Source organism: Engystomops pustulosus, chromosome 1 (assembly GCF_040894005.1).
Source record: "Engystomops pustulosus chromosome 1, aEngPut4.maternal, whole genome shotgun sequence".
NCBI classification, from domain to species: Eukaryota; Metazoa; Chordata; class Amphibia; order Anura; family Leptodactylidae; genus Engystomops; species Engystomops pustulosus.
The window spans coordinates 190,224,121-190,244,665 of NC_092411.1; the positions used below are offsets into that span (position 1 = coordinate 190,224,121).

The 20,545-nt window shown below is 40.8% G+C and overlaps 1 protein-coding gene across 7 annotated transcripts in view; it reads right to left on the reverse strand.

The window, feature by feature from the left end:
- WDFY3 (WD repeat and FYVE domain containing 3) overlaps positions 1-20,545 on the reverse strand; it is a 152,676-nt gene that overhangs the window by 106,894 nt on the left and 25,237 nt on the right. For all 7 annotated transcript variants that reach the window (XM_072116004.1, XM_072116022.1, XM_072116048.1 and 4 more), the window contains exon 2: positions 17,228-17,344. The gene's annotated coding sequence lies outside the window, so the exon portion shown is untranslated. The remainder of the gene's footprint in view (positions 1-17,227; positions 17,345-20,545) is intronic.

A 20,545-nucleotide genomic window follows, 5' to 3' on the forward strand; every position in this document is an offset into this window, starting at 1 on the left:
GCTGGATTCGGGTCTGGCCGGGATTTATTATGGTAGTTCCTCCGACGTCCACCAGGTGGCGCTGCTGCGCTGAAGAGCATGGGAACGCACTGGAACACACCGAGCCGGGCTGAGTGAAGGTAAGTGCAATTTTCGCGACACATTTTTATTTTTAAATGCAGCGGTTTTTCCGAATCCGTCGGGTTTTCGTTCGGCCGCGCCCCCCAATTCACCACAATCCGATCGTGTGCGCCAAAATCCCAGGGCAATTCAGGGGAAATCGGCGCAAATCGGAAATATTCGGGTAACACGTCAGGAAAACGCAAATCGGGCCCTTAGTAAATGACACCCTATGGCTCTGTCCTCTGTCCTTAGAGACCGTTCCCAATCACTTCAGGAGGTGCAGGTCTGCCGAGCAGCAGGATGGTCCAAACATTAGGAATAGAGCTGCATATTTCCAGGTCCAATCATATTCTATAAAAGATGTTGGATATTCACCAACAAACTACCTATCCTTTTGATTAGTATTATAGGGGATTTATAAAATAATTAACATATAATGAGAATTAAATGGATCTACCAGATCTACAGAAAGACAAATCATTGGTCCCTGAACTCGGAATATCGGAATTTCTTGACAGTAATGTGATAAATGTTCACCCAGCACACAAATTTCAGGCAAACTGGCTACAAGGAGACTTTCCCCCAGTTATGACAGGAACAAGATCTATAAAGCACGTTTGATTTTACTATACCCATTTCTTTAAAGGGTTCATGTCATCACAAAGGGCATTTATCAGTGATGACAGGTTTCAAAAGGGCATGTAATGCGCAAATTAAATCATGTTTTGATTAGTCCTTAAATCATTTTACTTTTCTACTAGTTTATCTCGCCTGTTTCCCTGCCAGACTTTTGTGCTGAGTCCAGGGGATGGGGCACTTCAAATCTAAAAGTCTAGTCAGGCGGAAGAGGGAGGAGTAGAGAAAGGATGTTGGGCTGGTTTGAGGAGGAGTGACGCTGAAGGGAGGAAAGATGCGATTGAACAAATGACCGTTTAGAGTTGAAATGATCCCTCCCCCCTTCCACAGGACTCAGCACAGGAGACAGGCGAGAAAACCTAAAGGATTGTAAAATTAAAACGATTCAAGGACTAACCAAACAATGATTTATAGTGAGCATTACATGCCCTTTTCAAAACAGTCATCACTGAAAAATGCCTCTCATTATGACAGGTTCCCTTTAAGGTAAAGGGAGCCTTCAAACGAGAAGTTGGCAGCTTATTTCATGCACTCAAATCACAAGATATGTATGCCTGACCAAAACAGTCATACAATTTTACATCAGTTATGGTTTTACATCCTTTTCATTTCTCAGCAAATACTCCACATGTTATAATGCACTGTTCTTATAATAGATTGCAAACATTTCTAAAACCATTGTAATTGGTTGCTCAATAGCCCCATCTCTCTTTAGCTGCGTACAGGAAAGTGGCTCAATAGTAAGATTTAGAAAAATATGATGACACTATACAGGCAGTCCCCGGGTTACATACAAGATAGGGTCTGGAGGTTTGTTCTTAAGTTGAATTTGAGTGCAAGTCGAAACTGTATATTTTATAATGGAAGTTCTAGACAATTTTTTTTCTTTTGCCCCAGTGACATTTGGAGTTTCAAAATTTTTGGTGTAATTGAACCAAGAATTATCAATAAAGCTTCATTACAGGCATCTTACAGCTGATTATTGCAGTCTGCGACTATAGTAAAGCATCCAGAGAGCTTCACCAGAGGTCACAGTGGGCAGAGGGGTCCGTCTGTAACTATGGGTTGTCTGTAAGTCGGGTGTCCTTAAGTAGGGGACCGCCTGTATATAAAAGCAACTAAAATAGTAAAAATATAGCATTTATCATCTCACATTTAGCACATCTACTTTAATATTATCTATTACTGGTCGCCTTGAAGAGTCCTCACAGCAGAATGCAGATTTTAGCATAGCAAAAATAAAGTGACATTTTATTTCCAGCCTAGAGACTAAAAACACTTAGGTGACATTTTGGTGTTGTCAACAGGCATATCAAAAGGGAACCAGTCACCAGAATTTGACCTACTAAACCACTACCCATAGGTTGAGAAGCTGTTTAACAAATTTTAAATCATGTTTTTATCATAGCCCAATGTGGTGTGATCACTGGAAAAATCAACGTTGAGGTGAGCAGCCATTCCGCATTAATGCATCAACCACAACGGAGAAGCAGTCTTTTTTAACTAATGAACTTGGCCAGCCAGCCATCCACCTTTATCACATCACTGACACGGAGGAAGAGGTAAAAAGCTACCTACCATCTGCTGCTGTGTTGGAACAAGTTTTACTGATGGTAGACTTGCCCTACCGAGATGGTCCTGAGGAACCACGCCCTACCGAGATGGTCCTGAGGAACCACGCCCTACCGAGATGGTCCTGAGGAACCACGCCCTACCGAGATGGTCCTGAGGAACCACGCCCTACCGAGATGGTCCTGAGGAACCACGCCCTACCGAGATGGTCCTGAGGAACCACGTCCTACCGAGATGGTCCTGAGGAACCACGTCCTACCGAGATGGTCCTGAGGAACCACGTCCTACCGAGATGGTCCTGAGGAACCACGTCCTACCGAGATGGTCCTGAGGAACCACGTCCTACCGAGATGGTCCTGAGGAACCACGTCCTACCGAGATGGTCCTGAGGAACCACGTCCTACCGAGATGGTCCTGAGGAACCACGTCCTACCGAGATGGTCCTGAGGAACCACGTCCTACCGAGATGGTCCTGAGGAACCACGTCCTACCGAGATGGTCCTGAGGAACCACGTCCTACCGAGATGGTCCTGAGGAACCACGTCCTACCGAGATGGTCCTGAGGAACCACGTCCTACAAAGAAGTTACTGAGGAACTGCGTCCTGCCCATCACCTGCTCTATACAGTGTGGACGGGCAGGATTTGTAACCATATGGGGGAGGGAATAAATAAAAAGACAAGGTGCAGTCACGGCATATAGAGTTATAATAAAAGAAGTCCTCAGTAAAACTGATGGTAGATGTCATAATTTTTCCATCCCAGCACTCTTTATGCCTTGTATTGTCCTAGTCAATATGCTTTCTGCATGAAATGCTAAATTCCACCAAGATCTTGGGTATAAGCAACAGCTGACTGTTACTTCCTTCATAACTCAGCTCCAGGATTCTGTATGAGGCAATGCCATTCCATCCGCCTAAACACATAATTGTGTCAGGTCAGAGCCCACACAGTGGCTTCCTTCTTGCATTCCAGTGCCAGAAATCTGATATAACAGCTGAACAGGTCTTCAGTGCCATAGCAATGGCTGCTGAATGCTGAGAGCAAAGCCAATGTATCACATAGTTAGTTTTTGAAACCAGACATTGAAACATCTACTGTATATACTAGAGTATAAGCCTACCCAATAATAATCCGAGGCACCTCATTTTACCACAAAATAATGGGAAAACATATTAACTCCAGCATAAGCCTAGGGTGGGAATGACATCACAGTCTTCCCAACTAATGAGATGCCCAGCAGCCTCCCCTCGCTAACGAAATGCCCAGCAGCCTCCCCTCGCTAACGAAATGCCCAGCAGCCTCCCCTCGCTAACGAAATGCCCAGCAGCCTCCCCTCGCTAACGAAATGCCCAGCAGCCTCCCCTCGCTAACGAAATGCCCAGCAGCCTCCCCTCGCTAACGAAATGCCCAGCAGCCTCCCCTCGCTAACGAAATGCCCAGCAGCCTCCCCTCGCTAACGAAATGCCCAGCAGCCTCCCCTCGCTAACGAAATGCCCAGCAGCCTCCCCTCGCTAACGAAATGCCCAGCAGCCTCCCCTCGCTAACGAAATGCCCAGCAGCCTCCCCTCGCTAACGAAATGCCCAGCAGCCTCCCCTCGCTAACGAAATGCCCAGCAGCCTCCCCTCGCTAATGAAATGCCCAGCATCCTCCCCTCGCTAATGAAATGCCCAGCAGCCTCCACCACTCTGCCCTGCATCAGCCTCCCACACAGGAGCCTTTGTTATGAGATAACTGGAGCAGTATCGTGATCAGTATCAATACTGATACAATATTTTCAAGAAAAGAAAAAAAGCATATTAGGATGTGGTTGCATGGGGCATATACATTTTGTTAAAGTGAAGTTATGCTTTAATTAAGCAAACAATATAAATTGTAAACATCTAACCTTTTATTTTTTTTCTCATCAAAGCTATAGATGGTAGAAGTCCTACCCCTATTAAAGTTGCTTTTCAATCTGCGTTTCATTGACCATCAAAAACATTAGAAAATAATTCTGCAAACAGAATGAAGGAAGCAATGACAGGTTGACATAAAACAAAAAACAGCCTCAGTCTTCCAAAATATGGAGAAAAGTGGTGTATAAATTGGTCTCCCTTTGAAAACAAGTTATTCACTTTGCGTAGGATGCAGGAATTGCCAAAACAAAAACAATTTTTTTTTCTTTTTTCCTCTCTGCAGTGAAGGTGTGTGTGTGAATCTGTTCACATTCTGTTCTGATGAGGAATGCAGAATACAATAATTTAATTATCTAGAAGAAGCAATGGCGTGACATCATTACAAACTGCTCCACATTCTGAACACTGCCCACTCATCTTTACCTAGGAGTGCATCTACAGGGACTGTAACAAAGAACAAAACTCATCACATGGCAGTTACAACCAGATAATACCAATATTGGTTGCAATCTTAAGTTTTCCTTGTGCCTCAAATTTCAAGACATAAATCAAATAGTTTATGGCAATAAAGTCAATAAAAACATAATATAAACAAAGCAACCGGTAAAGCTTCTTGAAAATTGTGATCAGTTATCTTATCAAACGATCGATATTGAGTAGAAAAACCTGAAATAAATCAATCTTAGGCTACATTCACACGACCGTCGGGGGAATTATGTATGGCGCAAACTTGCGGCCATACATACGCCCACCATAGACCGACAATGGGCGCACGGAGCCATATGGTGCCAGACATGCCATTTTTACCCGTGTTGCGGCACTGCGCTAGGCTATAGAGAGGGGAGGTCACCAGGACAGACAGGACGTCTGTCCAACCGGGTACAGCCCAGCGGAGATCCGTTTATGTGAATGTATTTGTCTTGAGTATTAAAGTTATCCCCTCTTCACAGGACAGCGTATAACAAGGCAATTGGTTACCATACTGGAGAAGCAGGGCACATGCTCGTCCTGCAGCTCCCCCTATTAGTAGAATCAATATCCCGATTCTCCCAATTGCGATAGTACCTGCAGTTACGACTCATCAATTATCTTGTTATCCCTTAAAACCATAAAAGTAAGCCAGGTAAGGACAAAAATAGTGATGCACCCAACTCCGAAAAAAAAAAAAAATCACATTATCAAACAAAGGAAAACCCTGCCAAAACCTTGTTAAATTGTAAAGATAATGCCTGATGCATTATCTCTATTGTGAGTGTACATAATCTACAAAGTCCCTTTCCTTTACTCATTACATGGATAATCTATTATGATCGAATACAACTGCACCGTGGTAGCACCAAAAGAGTACTGTACTTAGTCTATTCACAAATATCAGTTGCCATTCTTTTTTTTTTTTACACCGAATTCAGCATTTTTGCATTAGACTTACCATAAGGTGATTTGCAACATGATAAAACATGAGAAACATGATGGCAACTGATATGTGTAGCAAAGGAGAGGCAATCCCAAGGCATCATTCCAATGGTTCAAATACTTGGTGGGTGCACGGCACCAATAAACCCCATGCAAGAATCCAGATTGAATAAGCAAAAAAAGGAATTAAAGGCACTTCAAGTCATGTGAAAAAAGGATCCAGTTCTTTATTCACCCAGTAACTTTGCAATGTTTCAACTCTTTATAGAGCTTATATGTGAACACACCCTCCCAAATCTTCAAATGAATTTAGTATACAATCTTTTAAAATATGGCCTTCCAATACCCTCAGCTCTTTAACCAGCTTGAGAAATAGGTGCTGCTCCATTCATTCCAGTAGCTGCAGTACCCAGTGCCATTTGTTTCTGCACCCGTGGTGGTGTACATTTTTACACAAGGATTTCCCACTTGACAGTTGAATATTTTATTGGCATTTTGAATGCTGAAAGAGGGCAACAACTCATCTTGGTCAGTAGTGTATTGGTCACTTGTAACGCATGTGTACTTTATATAGTATTGAATCACAGCTGGGATTGTACTGTAGCTGGAGAGTTTTGTTCTTCCAGCTCTTATAGTTAATAACAGCTGATTGTTGGTACCATGTTGTTGCACCACCAAAAATCAACTACTAATGACCCAAACCATAAGATCCTAAAAATCCTCAAACATCAATGGTAGTGGTGGGGGCAGAGCCATTAGCCTTGGCTACAATAGTCACCTGCCATTTGGGATCCTTGTCGCTCCCCGAGAGGAGAGGAAGCCCCATATCTCATCGAGACCCCAACGATCAGTAAATTAATCCCTATTCTGTGGGTAGGGCCTAACTTGTTTCATGGAAAACCTATTTAAATGAAGTTATTAACCTAGTCAATACCGCTTGTATGCATGAAAAAAATCTTGGCACTCCAACCTATTATGGGGATGTAAAATAATTAGGATACTTGCAAGCATCAGATGTTAATGAGAATAGTCAGCGCCCTCAAACACCATCATTTTTCCCTACATTTACCTAGGGAACACTTAGAATAATAGAAGCAAGAGTATACCGTTATTATGGTTTTTACCTTTAATTTAAAAAAATCCTAAATTTTTTACAGGCATCTGACATACTGATAATATACCAAAAATGTTATGAAAAAAGGAAATATTGCAAACAATTGTTGGATGTGTTACTTATTCTTTCTTTATCTTGATAATCTTACCGAAAACATTATCTGCACATGATGGACATTTGTTGAAATGTACTCATTTGTATATTTGGATTGGATAGTCTACAAAAGGATACTATAAATACTAGAAGGATACCATAAAAAGAAAAACAAAGAAAATCTGTAAGAGCAAACCTGATATGGCTATGGGGGTTATGTCCTTAAAGGCACAGTCTTTAGGAGAGGTCTCATTGCACATAAATTTTTTTCGCTTCCTTGGCCTTTCAGGTTTATACAGTAGTAGTGGATTGGAATATAAGCGGTAGCGTCCAAGCTTTCTAGGGGCACATGGCCACCCAAACCACCCACCATTTTCTACACTCAGAAATCCATGAAATCCTTATAAATCTGTTCCTGCTCTCAAAACACATGAACGTCCTCCAAAGGTCCTGAAACCAAGATGAAGCAGGTAGAAGGGACACATCCACCATTCCACAAGAAGCTTGAGTCTAGGACCAGATGTAGGAAGTGATATCTGTACTTACAGGGGCTATAATATTCATACAACCCAGGGCCCATGGAAGTCTTAAAATGACCCTCTATACAAACAACTGGAAATACATTTATTTCCGCACATCCACACAGTGTATAAGTATGCAAGAGAAAATATAACAACCTTATGATAATAAATGGATAGTAACCCAAATTGTGCTTAATCATGACAAGCCTTAATCCAGAGGCTCTTTAGAGGTGTATTCTACCAGTGAGGAGCCAAACGCCCTATGCCAATTCATAGTACAACACTGGGAACTCGCTCATAGTGTGCCTAAGCATAGAAGATAAGAGGCAAAAAACACAGAGGAGTCAGTGGGGGGAATTCATCATTACAATTAGTCTATGATCAATTCCATGTTAATAATAATAATAATTCTTTATTTATATAGCGCACACAGATTACGCAGCGCTGCACAAGCATATCAAATTGGTCCCTGTCCCCATGGGGCTCACAATCTAAACAACCTAACAGTATGTTTTGAAGTGTGGGAGGAAACCGGAGTACCCGGAGGAAACCCATGCAAACACGGAGAGAACATACAAACTCTTTGCAGATGTTGACCTGGGTGGGATTCGAACCCAGGACCCCAGTGCTGCAAGGCAGAAGTGCTACTCACTCAGCCACCGTGCCATGTTAGTTTTATCTGAATTAATCAAGTGAGTCTATGTATTTTATTATATTTGTTTGTCTCATAATATTGTTTGTTTTTCTTTTGGTGCACATGTCCCTCTAAGGCTATATTCACAATGCCGTTGCCCGCCCGTACCGTACCGCTCCCGTAGGGTGCCGTGCGCCCATAGGAGTGTATGGGGGACGTATATCGGCCGTATATACGTCGGCCGTATATACGTCCCCCATACGTTCGTGTGAATATAGCCTAAGGCAGTGATTTTCAACCTTTTTTGAGCCGTGGCACACTTTTTATACTTAGAAAATCCTGGGGCACACCACCAACCAAAATAGCACAAAATGACACTAAAACATTCATATTATACATATAGTTAATAATATAGATTCAAAATTTATTTTACTCATTGTGAAACCTGGGCCTGTTTCGATAAACACAAAAGGGATATCCTGGCAGCAATGGTGGAAAGACGCACACAAAGCTCTTCCTCAACAGTTCTCAGTTTCTCCCTGTTTTTAGTATATGGTGCTGATTATTATGTGGCTCATATACTGCAAAATAAAGGGGTACAATGAGAAGTACTATGGCCATGAGGCCAGAGTACAAGTGCCAGATCATATACTAAGCATATGAGCTGGTACTTGTAGTACTCCAGCCTCATGACTATAGTATTTCTCATTTTACATTTCTCATTGTTATATGCAGTATACTGCTGGAGTACTAAAAGTACCAGCTCATATGCTGAGTATTCTGCCAACAGTTCATATACTCAGGCAAAAGCTCATATAGTCAGCATTATTGGTGGGCATTACCTTGGCGGTGGGCAAATGCGAGAGTCTCTCCGCTCTCAGGATGATGCGCCGGCCTCGGTGAAGTCATTTTGTCACGCGAGGTTCAAAGCTTGCGCATGTGTTATTGTACACGTCTCCTACATTGTAAGAAGCCGTGACTGGGCATCGCTGTGCATTGCCAGGAAACAAAACACAGGGGCACCATAGTTTGGGGAACTTTCCCCGCGGCACACCCAACCATGTGTCGCAGCACACAAGTGTACCACGGCACACTGGTTGAAAAATCACTGCTCTAAGGAGCAATTGGTCTTGATAAATTGGTAGTGGTTTTTGTCCTATTTCTGCTCCAGGGGGTGACTGGAGTCATATTGAACTAAAACATGCGCCTAAACAAAAATTTGTGTCAAATCGCAAATCATGAACTCAGTTCAGTAATGTGAAAACTAGTCTAAGCAAATAATTTGGCACAAGCAGGGTCTTTGTCAAAGTGACTTTGCAGTGTCCCATGTTCATTTGGCACAATGGAAAGTCGCAAAACAGCATTTTTACCACAACTGCGCCAGAACAACACCAAAACAAAACATTGAACGATAAATTCCCCCCTTTAAGTTAGGAGGAAGGAACAGGAGCTCAGTCATTGCCACCACAAAGCTTCAGCAGGATCTACTTGTAGTCTCCAGATGTGTCGCCTCTGATATCGGTGTACATAGATTTGCCATACATTCTTTTGTATTCCTGACGGTTATCCGTCAGATCCACTTCACTCCGAGATACCATGATACAGATAAAAGTCTTGTATAAGACTATATATAAGTATACAGAACTGAATATTACTACGATAGAACCAAAAGTGACTTGTACTGTAAGCAGTAAGGGATCAACTTAGGCAAAGTAAATAATGGCATCATACACATGCAGAAGGCTACTCCAAAGTACACAATGACTGTAATAGCCATGTTCCACATACTGGTTACTATGAATACCTTCCAAGAACCTATTGTCAGCTCATCCCAAGCTTCCCTGAGACTACATTGGATAATAATGATGACTTTATTTATTTATAAGAATTTATGTCACAGACTGGATAAAATTTAGATTGGGTCAGTTATTAAAGAAAACTGTTTGTGTGTAATCACAGAAAACAAAGAAGAAGATGGGTGAACCAGCAGGTATGGTCATGCCCCTGATGCACCCGGCACATATGATGGGAACTGGGACTGCCAATGTGATCCACCCATTCCCTTATAGTAGAAGTTTCAATCTGTCTGCTTGAAGAGTTGGCCCACTGGGAAAATAGAGCACATGAAACTTGAAAATCTGGAGCCCTTGGAAATGTCATAAAAATACCATAGGGAATAAACAACCCTAGATGTAACTAACCCCCTTATAAAGTGTCCCTCTTCTATATGAGTGTCTGTACATTCTTTCTCCTAATATAGTAACATACAGTATATAGTAACATAGCCCGCTTCCAGGACCCCTGTAAAGGAGCTACTTAACCATCACACATTATTATATTAAGTATCACTATGAAATGGAAAGCATGTCACCATATATTTTGTAGTTTGTTTCTTATTTGTTAACAAAATTGGGAATATTTGCTTTTACAAAGCAAATATTAGAGGACCTAAACTTTACATTCAGGGTTCGAGTCCATCCCCCGTCCTTGAGAGACACCATTTAAAGCAGTTTGTTTGCAAGCTCATGGTGCTAAAAGTACCCATTGCAAAACACACCTCAATTCATCATTTTATGCAACAAAAATGTATATCAGGAATGCATGTAGCAGGCTTACTTAATTTGGCCAAAATATACACAAGTATACATACACACGTGTCAGACTGATACATCAGGTGACTTCCAACCATATACAGGAAGTCCCCTATTTAAGAGCACCCAACTTACAGGCGACCCCTTGTTACAAACGTACCTCTGGATTTTGGTAATTTACTGTACTCTAGCCCTAGGCTACAATAAACAGCTGTAACAGTTATCACAGGTGTCTGCAATACAACATTTTTAAAATCCAATTGTAACAAAGAGCAAAAAAAAATTTGGCTTGGGTTAGAATTATAAAATATACAGTTCCGACTTACATACAAATTCAACTTAAGAACAAACTGGCAGAATCTATCTAGTATGTAGGGATGCCATCTCTATACTGAGCACTCCCCCTAAGGATTCTACACAGTCATTCCAGAAGTGGATATGAATTGAATGTAAAATTCCTTGTTTAAATCACATTACACATTTCGCTGCAGGACAGAAAGTGCATACCCAACGATAATGTGATTACCTATATATCCCATCTGATATGCCAATTATCATGTTAACACACCATACATAATCTTCCATCCTACAATTAAGCAAACAATGTCCCTTCTAATCTCGAATAACAACAATATATTCCTGTATATTAACTATAAGGTCACAAGTCCAACAGTATTCCATAAGGGGAAATATATGTGAAATACACAGATAAAAACAGCCAGTGATCTGCTCACTAGATTATAAGAAAACTGTCCCAAAAAAAAAAAAAATATTAAATGCAAAATGCTTTACACATCTAAGGAGATATTAAAAATTATAGAATCAGGGAGCTTCAGCTGTGTACTCTATACACACAGAACACAAAAGGGGAACCGATCTCATATGTGGAAGCAGACAACATCATGATGGGGGAAGAGTCCTGCTCTGAATGAGCATCTTTGAGCAACCGAGTGTCTCATACACTGACCTGTCTGAATTGATGTACAGTAACCAGATCAGCACACAACCACATATTCTTTTATTTATTCTCCTGCTTTCAGGAGAACATGAGCAGGACAGTTACTCCATGCCAATGATGACATTAAAGGTCACTTTACTATGTAAAAATAACCTGTGTTCTAGTCCCTGCACTCAAAGTACACAGATGATGCTTCCTCTTGTGGCAAACAGCGTTCTAAAACCATTTCCCAGGATTCCTAAAATTAAATGACATTCATTTACATGTGCAGGCAGCCCCCCAGATAGGTTCCCTTTAAGAACAAACCTACAGAACCTGTCAGTAGAAACTGACCAAATAAATCACTACTAGCGTGTTGTCAAGCCGCTGAACACGTTCCAGATCAAGTTTCTTGAAAAGTTCCAGTGAGGTGGTATCATCCAGAAAATCAACTTTGAAATGAGATGTAAATTGATTGTAGATAGTCAGGTAGGTGGAGAGTTTTACATTGAATTTAAGTGCTCCCCGTCTAACACCACCTCCTTCACTGTAATTAAAGGCCTTGCACCCAGAGACATTGAGTAAATCTCCACAAGTCCAGTGGATGATGTAAATTACAGAAGGGGGAGTTCAGAGGTGGGGAGAGCTTGACTTCAGCGTCGAACGCTTTGCCTCCTTGACTTTATAAACCAATTTACATCTCACTACAAAGTCGATTTTCTGGAAGACCCATGCAGGGCCATGAAAGAAACAAGATCTGGAAGGCGTAAGGCTGCTAGATAACATACTGGTAATGGTTTATTAGGTCAATTTGTGATAAAGGTTTCGTTTAAAGTTGAATTTGTAAGCAAGTCGGAACAGGTATATTTTGTAAGTGTAACTACAGACACAGTGGGACAGATTTATCAAGCTGTCTGAAAGTCAGAATATTTCTAGTTACCCATGACAACCAATCAGAGCTCAGCTTACATTTTACAAGTGCTTATGAATATTTTAAAGGGGAGCTGTGATTGGTTGCCATGGGCAACTAGAAATATTCTGACTTTCAGACAGCTTGATAAATTCGCCCCATTTTTTTTGTCCCTGTGACAATTAGATTCTTATCATTTTGGGACAAAAGATTTACAACAAAACGTCACTGCTGACACCTTTCATAACTATTAGGTTGACCATTGCAACCTGGGGCTAAAGATCAGTAGATTACCAGTACCCAGAGAGCTTCACCTGAGGTCATAGTGGGCAGAGAGGTTAGTTTGAAACTAGGCATTGTCTGTAATTTGGGTGTCCTTGAGTCTTGGACTGCCTGTATATATATTTTTGGACCCAACACTACAGAATCTGCAGTCCACGTCTGTAACAGTAAAAGTTCCAGGTCTGGCATTGAAGAATGTAGACAAGTAGTGAAATAAAAACCTTTATTGGCTGATATAAAGGATTAAAGCTGCTACTCTCCTGATAAAAGGTGGTGGTTCATGAACATAACATATAATATAAATTTCCCCCTTTGGCTTTGTATGTGAAATTGTTTTATCAGTGGAAGTACTGCAAACATTTGATTACGTAATGAAAATATCATTGTCAAGGTAATTTTCATTTTAAACATTTAATATGTCCGGACCCATTTGGGGCATAGAAAACTTCTTGAATTGTTCTATTACGTGTAAAGCAGTTCTGCGCCAAAAAACCCCATTAAAATCCTGGCATTTTTTTGGCGCAGATACGATAATACATGTGCCCCACTGCTTTCTTTTTGAATAAGAAACAAGCATTTGAAAATATGGTCGGTCACATCAGGTCTGTAGTAGAGTTGGTCTTCAAATAAACATAGGGGCAGATCCAAGAAGTGCTCACCCAAATAGGTGAAGTAGGTGTACGGATAAACCACCGCTCATCTTGAAACCAAAGAGCAAAGAAGGGAAAAATCTGGCATCTTTAAAACTTCAAGCTTTTTTTATGTCATGTTTAAGAAGATGTGAACTTTTTCTTATTTTGCCCTCAGAGATTATTCCCCACCTTTGGAAATTTTTCCCTGACATGGGATAATTGTTGTCCATGTTATGGGAACGCCACTGGAATAATAGACTTGGACCTGTGGATATCCAGAATTGATAAGGTTGAGGAATAAAGACACAAGCCATGCCATCTTCCTAGCAATGTGTGCCATGCAACCGTCTGTGATACACCTTGGGGGAAGGGGGGGGGACATGAAGTCAAACTTGCTTGCGCCAGTGTTGTTGTATTTACACACACACAGATATATATTTCTATATCTATCCATCTCTTTCAGCTAACATACTCAGGTATAAGATCCTGCAGACAGCTGGGCAGTTGGCATGGTTTCTTACCATCTCCCAACTAGAAACCACAGGGGAGAAGGCGGATTTCACTGGCAAAGATAAACACACAAGGGATCTGGCTCTGAAATATTTAGTCCTTCCTCTGAACACACAGAGACATAGGATACACACTCTTACAGGAAAAAGAATCAGCAAACCAATTATGATGCATACACCAACAAGAAGGCATATATACAGAAATTATATACAGTATATAAATATTACACACACATATAGAGAGAGGGGTAGAATCAGCTCATCTGAAATCTATTGTGAATAGCTTAGAATCTTCTTTCTTGACACAATTCAATTTTGTTCATATTGCGGCGTTGCTGAGAGGGGACATCTAACACAATGGATTGCAAGGTGAAGTCAAGGACAGAAATCTTCCAAAGATTTATTGTTACTGCCTGATGTACACAACACAGGATTCCCCGAGTGAAAGCTGCGTTCTTGCTTGTGTCCTTGTATAGATTGACCATGTAATTATAAATCCGCAAACAAATGCGGTTTGTGTTCATACGCAAACAGTAGGTACATTGTTTAGTGGCAGGACAGTAGAAATATTTGGTCTCATCGCATATAAATGGTCTGCACCATAATAAAGGGATTTGGCCTGCAAGACACAGCAACTTTTTCCTTCTTTTCTGGATTTCGCATCAAAAGCAGCACTATTTTTCCATGTATCTTGCTGGTTAAGGGCTTGTATTTTAGAAAATAATTAGTACTTTTTTGGAGTGCCCAAGTGAGGATCATTTAATTAGAATTGAATTTTATTAACCCTTTCTGGAGGATAAAAAAATATTCTGGTATTTTTATTTTAAAAAAATGTATCAGTTACCATACGCCATAAATATGTTGTCTTTATTCTGCGGGCCACTGCAATTCGTATGATACCTATATACTAGAATATAAGCCGACACAAATATAAGCCAAGGCTTCTAATTTTCCCACAAGAAAAAAAAAAAAAAGGGAAAACCTATTTACTCGAGTATAAGCCTAGGGTGGGAAACATATTGGTCACAGCCTCCCCTCAGCATATAGGTATTCACCCCCCTTCGCAGCAATACATAGCCAGCTTGTCCCCAGTATATAGCCAGCCAAGCTGCCCACAGTATATAGCCAGCCAAGCTGCCCACAGTATATAGCCAGCCAAGCTGCCCACAGTATATAGCCAGCCAAGCTGCCCACAGTATATAGCCAGCCAAGCTGCCCACAGTATATAGCCAACCAAGCTGCCCACAGTATATAGCCAGCCTGCCCACAGTATATAGCAAGCCAAGCTGCCCACAGTATATAGCCAGCCTGCCCACAGTATATAGCCAGCCAAGCTGCCCACAGTATATAGCCAGCCTTTCCACAGCATATAGCAAGCCAAGCTGCCCACAGCATATAGCAAGCCAAGCTGCCCACAGCATATAGCAAGCCAAGCTGCCCACAGCATATAGCAAGCCAAGCTGCCCACAGCATATAGCAAGCCAAGCTGCCCACAGCATATAGCAAGCCAAGCTGCCCACAGTATATAGCAAGCCAAGCTGCCCACAGTATATAGCAAGCCAAGCTGCCCACAGTATATAGCAAGCCAAGCTGCCCACAGTATATAGCAAGCCAAGCTGCCCACAGTATATAGCCAGCCCCAATATGCCCAGCACATAAAAAAAGAAAGTCAATACTCACCTTTCCGACACCCCCAGCAGGTCCTTTTCTTACTTCTGGCAGTGGCAGGTCTGTGTGATGTTGTGACGCATAGGCTCTGATGCCAGCCACTGCTGCCATCATATTGTGCGGGCAACCTTGCACACTATATGATGTCACACGGACCTGCTACTGCTGGACGCAAGAAAAGAAGACCTGCAGAGGGTTATTGGTCTTTTTATGACTTGCATTACGGTTTTTCAGCACTTTTTTGTGCTGAAAAACTCAGCTTATACTCGAGTATATACGGTAATTATATATTAGTGTATAGATACACACACTGTATAGGTTTTGTTTTGCTAGGGTTATACAAAGAGAGCATTGCTAACTTTTATATATTTTACAACGGAGCAAGTCAATCATGGGATCTTTATTTTTACGGTGCTCACTAGGCAGTTTAATTAATGGATTACACTTAATAGATTGGAGCCTTTATGCAACAATACCAAATATAAGGGTATTTTAGCAATTTAATTAAAAAAATAAGTGGAATAAAAGGGGGGATTTGTTGTTGTATGTTGATCACACTGCAATACTATTGGATTGTAATGTAATATGGCCGTCGGCATACAGCTGAAAGCCAGTATGTTAGGTTCTGCTAATATAGGGTTAACTAGGCCCCCACATGCCATGGAAATACATTAGCGGCTTCAGATCGTGGCGTGGGGGTGATGAAGCATTCGTAATAGCCTTTACAACATCTTAGAAGCTGCAGTGAATACTTAATGCAGTGTCTATGGGGTTAAAATGCTGTGTTCAGTGTTTGAGGCTCCAATAACATGGGCTCCGTTTCAAAGCCCATGCTGTCACCACAACCAGATAGTATGTTGTTGTGCTATGTACAATCCCATCCATTAGCTCATAAAGGTTAAGAAATCCCATTGTTCTCAATTGACCATATACAGGCACTCCCGGGGTTACGTATAAGATAGGTTGCATAGGTTTATTCTTAAGTTGAATTTGTATGCAAGTCAACTGTATATTTTAAAATTGTTACCACAGACAATTTTTTTTGCCCCAGTGCCAATCAGAATTTCTAAATTTTATGCTGTAATGGGACCAAGGATTATCAGTAAAGCTTCATTACATACACCTTACAGCTGATTAGTGCAATCTGGGACTATAGTAAAGCATCGAGAGAGCTTCACCAGAGATCACAGTGGGCAGAGTCCACGTGTAACTAGGGGTCATCTATAAGTCGGGTGTCCTTAAGAAGGGGACCGCCTGTATACATTATTTTATTGCTTTCCATCATGTAATGGATCTGTGGAATAGTTGCAGTGCAGTAACTAATAAATGCCAGTAAAGTCCTTGCCTAATATATCCAAGGAGGCCTCCAACAAGTCGATGTGATATGGTTTCAAGGGGACAGTAGTTCAAAAAGCTCAAAAGAGCAAATACAAAATATGAGTAAACTTTATGTAAGTAGACTACCTAATACCCATAGCATTTCAGCTGCTAAACTGAAAAGATTTATCACTTCTAAGATTCCTAGTCAGATGTATATAACATAAATGAAGTGCTAGACTGGTCCATTGACTTGCCTGCATGCTAGCTTCCATTGTACATATGAATTAAACTGTATGGAATATTGCAATGGTGGCCACACATGTTATAGACATTGCAACCGTTTTGATCTCAAATTTAACATCAAGGAAGAATGAATGTAGCGAACACAGCACTGACCTTGGATATTGTGACTGGAGCAAGACAGGAGTTTATCCGGAGCATGGGAGCCAATACTGCTGCATTATAACGCCTTTGTACCGAGGTGACTGTCAGTTCATTTCTTGCCTGCACCCCCTGCACAACAGAAAGGTAATGACCATCAGAAGAAAGGCATAGCAAGCAGGTCAAATGTAATGCAATGAAAATTTTAAGCAAACCTGTGAATCATTTCAGTAGTTTATAATTGTTTATTTTACATTACCTGGCTTACCACATGCTGCTGGCAAGGAACCAGATAATGTGGAATAAACTTATTTACTACTTAAATGATTCAGAATGCTGAAAAAAGGCATAGCCCAGGCTATTGGAACCTGTCACCAAGTAAAAATGACATTCCTGGTGACAGGTTCACTTTAAGGCAACAATGACATAGAGCAAAAGTAAAATAAAAACAAATCTAAACCAATTCTGACAGGAAATGGGCACCTAGCTTTCATAACAAAAGGATGAGCACCAAGAAGCATTTCCTTAAAATCACTTCAAGTCCCCTATTCTGCTGATAGCGGAGGTTACAATACAAATGATTCCTGGAAAACTGATCAGTGATACTAAAAGGGCAGCTTTACCACAGACATCCAGTGCCATAAGGGAGCTGCTTCAGTGATAAGCTTATCATTGTGTGTCCGGCTCCCGACACCCTCACAAACAGCTCATTGTACTAAGGAAGGCTGCGGCCAGCTTGACATTTCCCTGGAGCGGCCATTTATTACATTCAGATGAATGTCTGTCCATATAACACACAGACAGCTCAAGTCGTGCTGACTAACCCTCCCTATGATGTCATGAGAAAACCCCTATAACCCAATATTGTGATGTGAATTATCTGACCTGATGTAGACACTTCATATCTACTCATTTTCATTTTAAATTACAGGCGGTCCACTACATAAAAACACTCGACTTACATACGACCCCTAGTTACAAACAGACCACTGGATATTGGTAATTTCCTGTACTTTAGTCCTAGGCTACAATAAACAGCTATAACAGTTATCACAGGTGTCTAATGAAGCTTTATTGTTAATATTGATTCTTATGACAACCCAACATTTTTAAAATCCAATTGTCACAGAGACCAAAAAAGTTCTGGCTGGGATTACAATGATAAAATATACAGTTCCGACTTACATACAAACTCAACTTAAGAACAAACCTACAGACCCTATCTTGTATGTAACCTGGGGATTGCCTGTACAATTACAGGCAGTCCCCGAGTTACATACAAGATAGGTTTCTTTAGGTTTGTTCTTAAGTTGAATTTGTATGCAACTGTATATTTTAGAATTGTAATCCCAGCCAGAACTTTTTTTGGTCTCTGTGACAATTGGATTTTAAAATCTTGGATTGTCATAAGAACTAGGTGTTTATTGTAGCCTAAAGATAAAGTACAGTAAATTACCAACATCCAGAGGTCTGTTTGTAACTTGGGGTTGTCTGTAAGTCGGGTGTTCTTAAGTAGGGGACCGCCTGTATTCCAATCTGAAACTTATGATGCATCTTTAAAGAAATCACAATCTTTCCCTGCTATAGGGCATCTGTAGTGACATTGTAGCGTAGCATCCGATCTGTTTTGATTTATTATCTACCTACTACCTATGCTACGTTCATAAATGTACCCCTCTTCATAGGGAGCCAAGCGTCCACACGGAAAAACAGGTCAAACTAGGACCCGCTCAGTTGCGAACTTGGGGAATAAGGTAACCACTTTTTTCACTTAAATATTGCTGTGCCAGCAATTTTTTTTTGTTTTAGTGTGTGTACCAATTCAGGACACCAGACTTACAGAAGACCCCTAGTTACAGATAAACCTCTCTGATTGTTGTGACCTCTGGATGCTTAACTTTAGTCCCAGGCTGCATAGATCTATGAATGATAATCCAGGTGTCCAGTATAGCACATCATTTTAAAAATCCAATTGTCATTATTTTTTTTTCTTAGAACAAACCTAAAACATACATATACATACATATATATATATACACATACATACATACATACATATACATATATATATATATATATATATATATATATATATATACACATACATACATACATATATATATTTATTACACACAGGCGGTCCCCTACTTAAGAACACCTGACTTACATACGACCCATAGTTACAAACGGACCTCTGGATGTTGGCAATTTACTGTACTTTAGCCTTAGGCTACAACTTAAGAACAAACGTATATGTTCTAAAACAAAACAAGATTGACTTGGTGCTGGTGTGAGGGAGTTTATCTGATAGGTCATAGCCTTTTCTCAGTTCCAAAAATGTAGCTGTGAGGTTGGGTTCTTTTCACTACTCAGTTATACAGATGAACCTCTATCCATATTTCAGCTTTTTTGTTTAAACCAAACATAGGGCCATGGCAGGGAATGGAAAGGCTGCTAATATTGTTTCGTCAATTGACAATTTGTATATAAAGTGCTCTGTGGTTACTCTTACAACGTGCTGTTCACGCCTTCAAAGCTCATCAATCATAAAGTAAAAGGTATTTTTATATGTCTACAAGGGAGAAGGTGCCAAACAGAGCATGAAAAGTACATGTTTCATTTGCAAGCGCACCAGGAGCTGTCAAACTGCATGATTTCAGGAAGGTTTTTTTATACGCATCGCACATCCTGTTTAATGAAAAGCATCAAGATTCCGGAACAAAACTGCTGATGGGATCACGACAGAAAGGCCAAGTGCCCAACCTTTATCCGCTCTGTTCCCATTTTATTTTGTCTATATGAAATGATATCATAAACGGCCAGCGCGTGATCAGGGAAGACAAACCCCCTGACAAGGTTTATGGTGCATAAAATAATATATATTGTGCTTCCACTGAGATCCCAGTAGCCATTTATATAGCACAGAAGGTCAGTAACACTCCAAGGAATAACACTGAAGCCCAATATGTCATTCACGGTCTGACCAAAGAGTACAGGTCACATTTCAGTTATATCTTCAGTTATTTGCATCAGTTAGTGTGAGCTAATCACAGATAGGTATGGTATGATCGTAAGAACTGCACCTCCATCCATTGTATGTTCCATCACTTCAGGTTTTGGCTCAAAATAACTGATGCAAATAACTGAAGACGGAAACGGAAATGTGAACTGAACCTTACATGTAACTGAAATAGAATCTGTTATGCCAACATTGGCTGTCTGGACCTTCATAAAGTTAGCCAAGAGTAAGCATTGCTAGAACATAAAAATAAATCACTGCCAACATAGTGCCACAATTCCTATGATCCCTACAGGTCTTACTGCGGTGGATAA